We start from the raw sequence: 11,392 nt of genomic DNA, 5'->3' as shown, positions 1-11,392 counted from the left end.
TCAGGACACAGTACTAAATAAAAAAAATAACATGCATTTTGTATGATCTCTCTTATTTTGTTCAAATTATTCACATTTTCACAGATTCTGCAAGGGGTTCCCAAAGTTTTGCATGCCACCATATATTATGTTATTATTACTACATGGCCACAAACTATGCAAGTGAAAATGTAAACTTTTTTAAAACTATCTATCTATACTGTCTATCTATACAATTTTTTTTTTACATTTTATATATGATTATTATAGTGGTGTTGACCACTATATATATATATATATATATATAGTGTGACTTTTTAGCTTTATTAATATAGGCTATATAAAACAAGAATCCAGCTAAATGCTGGGATATTGAGGATTAATTCTTAGCATAAAGTGCATGAAAATGAAGAAAGCCATAAGGTCATGAAGAAAGAGTAAAATTTACTGCATTTTTCAAGGGGTCAGGAATGTATGTGCTTAGGGCAGATGTAGGGAACAGACTAAGAGATTAGTGGGTATCAGGTTGCTAGAGCGTTTCAAGTTTAGGCTTGTCTGTCAAAATATGATTGTAATTGTTTTCCTTGTCTTCTGACTTTGGGTATTCGCTGTAACACACATTTGATGATTTACACTTGCTATATTGGATGTTTATATGCAGATGCGCATTGGACCGGTAGGTGACGACATACACACTCCGCTTGCGTTTTACCAGAAATCAACAAAAGAAGAAGGCGGCTTCCGGAAAAATGGCGAACGAAGGGTGATTGTTTTGTTAAGTTCTGGTAAATGTCAATATTTGTTTAAATCACACGGTTCTTTTCTCGCCAATAGGAATTGTAAATATTTATACACCATTTTCCGTTCCGCTCGAAGCCTCGGCTTTTTTGCAAGATCGACGTTGTTTTGTCAGATTATAGATATATCGCGGGCTATTTTTGTCATATCAGCCGAGGATCTCAAAACGAAACTGCAGTCCTTGTCATGTCATTTCGGTAGATTGTCTGATGAGGTTTTCAGTGTGTGTCAAAAAACCACATAACGATGACTCAAGATAAGATAACCTCAATGTTTACTTATTGAATGACCGCGCGCCAGTTAATCTATTTATAGACTAATGTGATTTGATTAAGAGACTTCGCTTTATAATTATGATGAGATCAAATACACAATTAAATTTGCGCTAATAAATCTGATGAGTGCACCACACTGTGTTTGCTCTATGGTGCAGCTACCGTGTTATTTCTTGTTTTGTTTTTCAAAATGGGAAAATGCTATTGTTCCTCCATTAACCAACTGCCTTCCAAGTGTTGCTAAGAATGTTTTATTTTATTCTGTGAAATTTATTCTATATAACCTATGGTATAACCTATGAATACACTCCATATTTGTAACGATTTTCTCCCTTTCCATACCACGTGGAAACAAATTGACTTTGGACAGACTTTAATGTTAGTACAGTCTCTGGGATTGTACCAAAAGGCTAAACCTACTTACTAAGTAAGTGAGAATATGCAATCTTGTTTAAGGAAATGTTTTCTTGTGTTTAATATGATGTTTCTAGGAAATCACGAACTGCTTGTTTGGTTGATTTCTACCAGGAAATATCGACCATATCTATAGTTTCCCTTACAGACACTGACAACCATCAAGACAGATCTTCTATCTAATAAAATGTGTTCCTCCTTAAACAATACGATATTCGTGATGTTTTTCAAGTTATTTATGATAGTCCTAAAGATGGTGTAAATTAATGGATAAACTAATACAAATTCCAAGACAACTCCTCTGTCTCCTAGAGAGTAAATTAAATAGACGATAAACCAGAGGAGTATAATCTCACAAATGATATGCACTAAATTGCACCAAGCTATCATGGTTAGAGAATGATAAAGCATGATTATCTCTGTAGTCGCAGCAACATGAAATGCGAAGCAAGGGGCAGACATAGATAAGGCTCTCGTGATAATTTTCCAACGAGTGTTTTTGCAAGAATTCAGAAAGACACGATGCTGCTACAAGATTATTTAGATCCGAAGTTAAAATATGGCATAATCAGTTCCAGGAAAGATGTGTGTGATTGGTTGAAGGAGAAAAACGCCTTAAAAACTGCCTTTTGCAGAAATTATTATATTTGGACTAATGCTAACTGCGGAGGATTTGTTAATGTAATATTTACATTTGTGCGCGAATGTATTTGGTTTTCCCTCTCTGTTCTTTCATATTGAATTGAATTTTGTACATATACGTAAAGGGAATGTCTGGACCGCAGCCATTGTCTGTGACGCGAGCGCTGGAGCGCATGCGCCGGAAGTTGCTGCCGCAGACAGCAACACTGATTCGGCAACGCAGAGCAACAAGACTAGAAGAAAAAAAATCAAAACACAGTATCCAAATAGTACTAATCCAGTACGATGCTCTGAACCATGTATAATACCATGATCCACGGAGCGTAAGTATATCATTTGAATGATACTACCGTACTAATTTTGTGCACGATTGCTTACTATCCATCCATTTCATCAAGCTTTAAGAAGCAGGGTGGAAAGTTATAAAGTCGCATATCATTAGAGGGTTTATTATGGTTTGCAGAGAATTGACTGCGATCCACATATATGCACGACTTTTGTGAACGAAGCTTGGCTGTTTGGATAGCAATGTTCAGTTGCTCTGTCATAAATCTCAGCTTTAGTCTAGCCAGATGGAGTCGGTATAAATCTTTTGAGTGCAAAGAAATCACAGAAAAATCACACGGTTTCATGTAACAACGCTGGCCACCCATGCAGCAACTATAGTCTTTGTGTCATTAAAATTAAAATGCATATCCAACGTGTTTTACCGATTGCACCTGCTTCATTAGAATACTCGTTGTGTTTGCCTTGAATAGTGCGTTCTGTAAATTAAACCCCCTGCAACAAGCTTCTTAAAGTGCACCGTCTGCACCAAGGTGTTTATGAATTAATTACACTATGTTTTAGACTCGTAGATAAGTGCTGTTTCAGATTAAAGGGGTCGGCAAGGTAACAAAGGGTTGACGTCATGCATCGCATCCGCCCGCATGACTTCCAACTCTGTATCCCGCCCCTTTTAATTTCAGAAACCGGCGTGATTGGTCGAACGCGCTGCTAGACGCGTCCTAGTCTAACCGAGAGCCAATGGGAGGAAAGCTTCCGTGTTTATGTGTAAGAGTGGGCGGGGCTAGTTGGCGGAGAAACCGGAGCGATAGACGCTACTGCTCAATCTGGTGTAGGTGTCTCCGCGGCTGCCGGTGTTGAATTGGCCACTTTCTGTCGCGGTCCAGGGGATCTGTAACCATGCATTTCGGTCTTGTGGACGGGTGCTAAATGATTGCGTCGAATGTCATTCGTAAATAACTGGATCCCGGGGTAAGATTAAAGCTTATGTGTATTAGTAGACTTGCCGTATTTTATTCTTGACCATATGTTGTGATCTCCGACCGTGTTGCGTGTTTTCATCAGAGGATTTCATGCAGTCAGCAGACTCTTGGCAGCACTGAGCTTTTCCCATCTGTGTAACTGGCAGACAACATGAATCACTGCCATAAACATTCCTGCATTGCATGCTCAGTAGATTGTTATTGTAATGCAAAAGTTTAGCTTTAACATATTTTGAGGATGACCTTTGTAAACATAGCTGGAATGTGAAGAATACCCAGAGCATCATCGATTCTGAGACATTTGCTGTTGGTTTGTGTGTTCACGTGCTTTTCTTTTTTTCATGAATTCTTTCTAACCATTCTTAAAGCGCAATTACCTAGAGCTAAAGAGTGTTTATTTGATTTACGGCTCCGGAATCTTGTGCTCACTCCTTTAAACCCGGAGCTTGACATTAGTTACCCACTGAGTGCAGTTTTATATCATTGCTCTGTCTTCTGTCTGCCCTACATTTTCCAAAGGCTGGATAATTAAATTTCAAACTCCTATTTCCAGAGAAACACGGTCTCCTATTCTCAGTACAATTATCGAGCGTGGTGAAGGATCATTTTGACATCTGGGTGTAACGTTTCTCTTCTATGAGGAGCCATTATGTGATTTGGCCTTTTGACTGGATCACGGGGGCAGTGCTTTCAAATATGCATGCCTACTCATACATAAAAACATTTTCACTCCTGCATTTGTCCTTTCTGCAGTCACAAAATCCACAACTTTTTTGTCAGAGTAACTAGTCTTTATTTGGCTGATCCATTTTTCATTCATTCAACTGTATGCATATCATACAGAATATGCATATTAATATTTAGTAATGTGCATAGCTTGAGGCTTTGGCGTTTTATTTATTTTTTTTGTAAACATCTACATTGGCAGAGAATACATGTGGTAATCAAACATTTGTTTGACACAAATTACTCCATATTAGTTGTTTATAGAGCTGTTGTATAAAAGTAATAACACAATCTTGGTTTAGTACTGAATATCAGCACCGCTGTGTTTACCTGTGGCCTCATATGACATAAACTATGATATCTTTGATTTTGAAAGCGCAAACACCTTAAAAATGAAAGATTTTTGGTAAGTTTTAGAAAGTTTTGCATAGATAATTGACACAAACCTTAAGATTGGTGGCAGTCAACTAATAAAATGATGAGCTCTTCACAACGCAATGCAAAGATAACTAACAATAACAAATAACTAGCAAACAAAACAATAATCCCATGACAGTAACCAATAACCATATAATGTATTCATGCTGCAATGCATGCTAAGAATTCACAGACCCTTCACATTTTAGCAATATTGTTCAATTTGTTTTTTGTTCAGACAACTGTGTTTGACTAGTTGACCTGTTGGCCTAACAGGTTTTTATGCAGTTTCAAAAACCCTAATTCAACAATTCTTAATATTAATTAATTATAAGTCACGTAAACTTGAAAATATGTAGTAGTTGTTGTTTTTTTACAGTGAATTTTTGCTCAAGTGATATTGCTTAAATGTCACGTCATTATCCATTGTGTAGTAATAACCTCTGCTAATGGAATAACCATGTGGTCACGATGTTAAAATATCTCCAGGTGCTTGGTTTTGCAACGCATGGCAACCTGCTAATGCATTTGATAATTAATGCATTCCTCTGAGTGTGCATGGAGGGCTTATGGCTGCATTCTCCTCTTTGAGTGGTTTGTTTAATTGACCTGCCTGTGCTAAGCAAGAGGTAAATAGAGAGAGAAACAGTGTTTGACTAATGTTTACCATTAATAGTAAGATAGAATCAGTCATTATAGAGGAAATGCCAAACTTGGTAACCTATTCTTTTTATAAATACCATAGATTTGTCTCATTCCAGAAAGAGACATGCCTTGCTGCTTTTGTAAGCTGGAGAGATATAATGATAATTTCTGACCATGTGATTATCACTGACCATATGTTTTATTAAATAGTTTTGTGGTATATGTGGTCACTAAGTTGTATGTGAAGATATAAGCATGAGGATTGTCACAATTTGCAATCATGTGATTTTTTCCCCCCTGGCTGTTGGTTCAAGTCCTTTGCCTGTGAGGCTTAGTGTCATGTTGTAAATACTGATAGTAATTGCTGTGAGAGACACAGACAATCTTGCGATTTTGAAGATCAGTTGAACGAGGTCCAAATGGACAGATTTCTCAACTGAAGGACGAGCAATCACAGCTTGTGAGTCAGCAGATGACAAATTACAGCGTAAGTGATGGAGAGGAACCCAAGTGGCAGTAGTGAAGAAGATGGAGATGATGAGGACTTATGGGCTGTGTGTTCATCAGAACCTGAATGTGGTGATTTGAGAGTTCATTTTAAAGAACAGTTTCACCCAAAAATGAAAATTTGCGAAGTGAAGTGAAACTTGTGAAGTGAAGACCTGTGAGTTTGTAAAAAAAAAAATCAAATCCATTATTTGGATGTTTTTAACTTCAAAATCTTGCTTTCAGTTAAAATAACAGTCCTTTACAAAATACAATTTTTTTCCAGTGAATATTTAACACATTGATCTTCTACAGTTATGTGCATCTAATAATGAGTTTTCAAACACACAGAAAGTTTCTGTTTCTTCATAACTAATCTGAATTTTTTTGTTTATCAGTTGTTAGATTAATAGTTAAATCTTAGTTCAATGTAAAAAACAAACAAACATCTAAATCCACTGTTAAAAACCAAATGAAAATGACTCTTTAAACCTTGTTCCTAATTGTTTGGCTTGCAAGAGAGCCTGATCGAGCTTGCCGATCAAAGCTTGCATATCCAGCCTGTGTGTGTTTGTGGTGTGCATGTTCATTTGCACAGCTGTTTTCCACTGCACGTCAGTTGGAGAAAAATGCATGTTCGCAGGTCTGTGTCTCATCTCTTTCCCCACCTATTGAGAGTGAGAGTTAAACACCCAGCTGTTAAACCAGGCCACACACACACACACACTCTTTTTCAGTTCTCAACATCTTTAGTTACACTAGAGCCATAAAGCCTCAGTGCCGTCTCTCTCCCGTGCCTGCCCTTTATATCGCTTCAAACAGACCAGATCTCTCTTTTCCTGCACCCTAAAGCAAGGAGCTGTGGCCTGACTCATAAAATCCCTTTGTATGAGGGTAAACTGCAGGTCTGAAGAGATCAGCTGAGAAAGAGACTCAGATAAGCCTGTTAGATGAGAGTGAGGAGCCTGATGTCATTGAGGCCAATTGGGCCATGTGCTTTTACCGGACAGGTTTAGGTTGTCTTACAGTGCCTCAATGATTGGTATGTCAATTTTCTGTTGGACTCGGTTTGTTGTCTAACCAGTTGAGGGTAGATAAAGCATAGCAGTCTGTGTGAAAGAGATTTTTCACGGGGTTTATGTAGCTGTTAACTGCGTTTGTTGTAGTGTTTGTGTATTTTGCAAAGCTAGCTTTACTATAAGTTTTAATAGGGCTGGGAGATATAGCTAAAAAATGTATCAACAATATAATGTTTCATATCGTTCGGTATCGATAATTATTGACATTTTTTATAACCTTTTTTAAAACAAAGAGCAATATAAAAAAATGTTTACATTTAACCACTGTATTTTTAACTCAATTTATTGAGACAAACAACAAATATTTTTGGTTTTAACAGTCAAACACAAAATAAAAATTAAACAAATATCTAATTTCTAAAGTTTTATATGCAGATTAAATAGGTCTCAATGAATCTTTTGGCTTGTCTCCCGAGGCCACAGGAGGGCGCAATGAGCAAAATAATGCAGCACATTAAATTGCCAACGCAAAGGAAATACATTAAACTACAACGTCACTTACATCATCATCACCGCATCTCGTGCTCCACTGATGACGCTCCCTGACGCACATCTAACATTGGATTGTACTATTTTTGCATTCAAATGCAAATGTTTATTTTAAATTAGACTAATATTCATTCTTTACTCGCAATCTCCTCATCACAGGCAGGCACAGCACTCAAGTCCGTGTTTGTGTGTGCTGTCTGCGTCACTCATAGCACGTGCCTATATCGTGCACTGTATCGAACATTTTTTTTCTATCGTTATCGAAGAAGGTGTACCGTCAATAAATATCGATACCGTTTTATCGCCCAGGCCTAAGTTTAAGTTTTAGTAAGTTTAAGTACAATTTCTATGAATTAGCCCAGAGGACATGGGAATAACTTTTATAATGTGTACTTTGCAAAAGAATAATCAATATGTGGAAAAATGGCATGACTGCGATCAGTTCAACACTAAATTTACCGCAGTCATGCCTGAAACAGGATTTGCAGGAAATGAAGTGATTTATGAAGTTATGCTGGAACTGATAGCTTTGAACCAACCATATGGAAACCTCTTGACATTTTTATATGGTGATAGTGTCATGCATTTAGTAATACATCTTAAGACTATGTTTTTATTGCTAATTTGTAATGTATTCTTAATTTAACCAGTTAATTTTTCTCACTTGCATAAAAAGAATTCCTGATTTTCAATTGTAAAATATACCAAAAAAGTTCATTAGCAACCAAAGTCGAAGGTTTGCTATCGATAAACACATTTTGTCAGAGAAGTGGGTAATGAGTTCTAAAGTTTATAATGACCAATCATTTATTTAGGCACCACTGAAGCAGTATTTGCTCAACCAGGAAGATCAGATAGCATCAGAAAGTCATGAGGTGTGACACTGTTCAAACAAAAATGCAGGAGGACCGTAATGTTTTTGTCATTTTTAGATAATAGACATTGTCATGTGGCCGTAAGTATGCTGCAGGGATGAATGTTGATTGTAGGCACTGAAACCTAGCTGCTTTAAACATAACTGCCAAACATAAAGCGTATTTCATGCCACATTGCATGATAAATTCTTCCATGATATATTTACATACAATAACTACACAAACAACAGTATTAGCATTCATTCATCGTTTCTTACTCTGTTTGCAACACAATGTTTTATTACTAATACCAGATATTGGGTTTTGTAACATATATTGTGCATTCAGATCAGCTCTCAGCAGTTCTCAAATCAGTCTGTTTAATTTTTAAATTTCAGTCTAATTATTTTCTTTTAAATATTATCATCAGTCAAAATGCTTTTGTTTGAATTAGCCCAATTAGATTAAAATAATCAGAAATTCTAAATCAGACAGAAAATTACAACAGAATTCTCAGTAGTGTTTTATTCTGTTTCACGAAAATAAATACTAGAATAATTAATGTACATAATCAAAAGCTTCATTTCAGTAGATCAGTACTATGACTCAGGGTTAAGCCCAGTATAATGTGCCAAATTCGCTAATCAAATATTTTTCTGTGTATCAGTGGTATGTCGAGTATAACTAGAGATTTCCATGTCTTGTTCTCTAGAATAAAACAGGAAATTCTTAAATGTCAACCGCCGAAATATTCAGACCGGTTGTCTACATTGTGACACAACAGACAAACACAGCCTGTCTCCCTTTTAGCATGTAAGCAGAGTTACTATGGTACCTGTAAAAGGGAAGTGTGTGCATGCATGTGTCGAGTGATATGGCCAGTATAATGACACCTATTCTACAGCAGGGATTAGATCTGTATTTTGGTCTGTATGTCTCATGCTGTAGAACAGGAACGTGTTTATCCCCCCTGTCTGTGCATCTGTCTGTAAGTTGAGCAGTAGGGCAGCAGTCATCTGCTCTTACCTGTTTATGGCTCTAGATAAGACCTCTGGAACGGGATATCTGACCCTCCCTTCTGTCTCTGCCCTGCTGCATAATGAGGGTTTGCTTGGCAAATTGCATATCAGTCCAGTGTAATCTGAAAAGATGCCATTAGCATGACAGCGCTCTCATCTCCTGCTTGGGTGCCAGGGTGGCCTGCTGCGTGTTGGCACCTCTGAGGTCATGCAACGCTGAGCTGTAGTCGTGAAGAGATGAAAGTGAGATCTGCCTCCAACTGGAGGGGGCAGAGGGCCGAATCATGTGACGGAGAAGTCAAGTTTGAACTCAGAAGTGCCTCAAATGGGAGTTTTAAAGTGCTAGTGTTTGTTGTTGCCTTTCACCTCACCGTTAAATGGAGTCCATGTAGTTGTTTATTATACTGAATAGTTTTTAACTGGCCGAGAATACAATGATACAGTGATGCCCTTCTCTTTCCGTAGAGGCCTATTCTGTTTTCACCAATCTATTGTATTATTTTTATTATTTATCAAATTCAAATTTTGTTTGTCATACACACAACCATACATGTACGATGTGAAGGGAATCCTTTAAGAGATTTAAAAAGTGATAAAAAGAAAAAAATATATACAAGTCAGAATAAAAAAATATAGCCTAAATGAATATAAATCAGCATGATGTTACATAATGTAAAAATAATATAATATAGATTATTAATGATTAGAATAATACAAATCATTTAAATAGTCATTTGGTTGTATTTAATTTAAAATAATTTCATCTTTTCTTCAGTTGTTCTGCATTCATTTGTAACTTATTCATCTTTTCTAGAAAGATGTCGAATGCCACATTTGTACACAAATCCTCTGGGTTTTCATACATTTGAGGCATTTGAATGTTTTGTTGACAGGCATTTTGACATGCTTGTTCATCTTCATCCTTCTTCCTTCCTTCCTTTGCCAATCATGCTGATTTGCATGCACGCAGATAGCCGCGCTTCTTAATGAGAGACAGACAGATTGACACAAATCTGGCATATTTTGCAGTTGTTTAAGACAGGAGCTATAATTTATGGTTTTCTGTGTTTGTCAGATTCCCATTTTAAAGTATTAAACTGTACAGAAAACACATGGACCTTTGTGTGTGTGTGTGTGTGTGTGTGTGTGTGTGTGTTTCATCTGTGTTCTATGCTCTTTTGTGTGTGTTATTGAGACAGGAATAATAAATTGTAAAGTCATAGTACATTGAGATGACAGGATGATGGGATAGCTGATTCCTCCTGGAACAGAGAACAATATGGCGAAACATCAAAAGGTTAATGTCAGGTTACATGGAGCAGATTGAGTCAGCTGACAGTCAGAGAGATACAGAGGCGGGGAGGGGGGGTGTTGTGGATATTTGGCATGTCTGTTATATTTTATCATGCCAGCCTCTGCTCTAACGCTCATAAAAGCACTTTGATGAATGTTCTTTGCCACAGGCGAGCACTTACTGTCAGCTCTTGCCATTGGTTGCCTTTTTATCAGAGGCCATCCCCATTGGCTGATAAAGTTCTACAGCCCCCTCAGGTCAAACTCAAGGCTGTCACACCAGTCAGGCCAACATCTTTTCACAGAAATTACTTAAAGAGATTCAGAAAAATGAGCTGAAATCTAAGGGTGTGCATTGCCACAGGCGAGCACTTACTGTCAGCTCTTGCCATTGGTTGCCTTTTTATCAGAGGCCATCCATTGGCTGATAAAGTTCTACAGCCCCCTCAGGTCAAACTCAAGGCTGTCACACCAGTTAGGCCAACATCTTTTCACAGAAATTACTTAAAGAGATTCAGAAAAATGAGCTGAAATCTAAGGGTGTGCATTTTTTTGGATCTCTTGACTTTTGCAATTTCTTTGTGTTCTTTTATTTTTCATGATAAAATCAGAAAATGTAGACTCGTTTCTCTTTGTTATCTTGTGTTGGCTATGGTATACTGGTATTAATAAACCACAACAATCATCATTTTGCAAATTACGGTACCTGACCTACATGGCAATTTGCTGTACAATTCATCAGTTCAAGTTTCTGTGACATAAATCATAAAAGTTAATGTGTGAGATTCATTAATATCTTTATGAATGCTTTTACAAAACTTTTCATTTGAACTCAGATCCAGATGGAATGTTTATTAAAGGGGTCATATGATGCGATTTCAAGTTTTCCTTTCTCTTTGGAGTGTTACAAGCTGTTCGTGCATAGATAAGATAAGAAGTTGCAAAGACTAAAGTCTCAAACCCAAATAGATATTCTTTATAAAAGTTAAGACTCGTCCACGCCCCCCT

At 37.1% G+C, this 11,392-nt stretch overlaps 1 protein-coding gene across 2 annotated transcripts in view; it reads left to right on the top strand.

The window, feature by feature from the left end:
- The first annotated feature begins 2,348 nt into the window (after positions 1–2,348).
- Positions 2,349–11,392, top strand: part of LOC107746829 (protein FAM222B-like) — a 48,786-nt gene continuing 39,742 nt past the window's right edge. Inside the window, exon 1 of one of the 2 annotated variants that reach the window (XM_016561149.1) lies at positions 2,349–2,431. The gene's annotated coding sequence lies outside the window, so the exon portion shown is untranslated. Of the gene's footprint in view, positions 2,432–3,224; positions 3,366–11,392 lie in introns of those variants that run through there. The other variant, XM_016561148.1, reaches the window with a different exon arrangement.

The sequence above is a fragment of the Sinocyclocheilus rhinocerous genome, unplaced genomic scaffold (assembly GCF_001515625.1).
Source record: "Sinocyclocheilus rhinocerous isolate Xijiao unplaced genomic scaffold, SAMN03320098_v1.1 scaffold468, whole genome shotgun sequence".
In the NCBI taxonomy this organism is placed as follows: Eukaryota; Metazoa; Chordata; class Actinopteri; order Cypriniformes; family Cyprinidae; genus Sinocyclocheilus; species Sinocyclocheilus rhinocerous.
The sequence above is the reverse complement of the archived record's forward strand: the minus strand, read 5'-3'. Positions and strand labels throughout refer to the sequence as shown.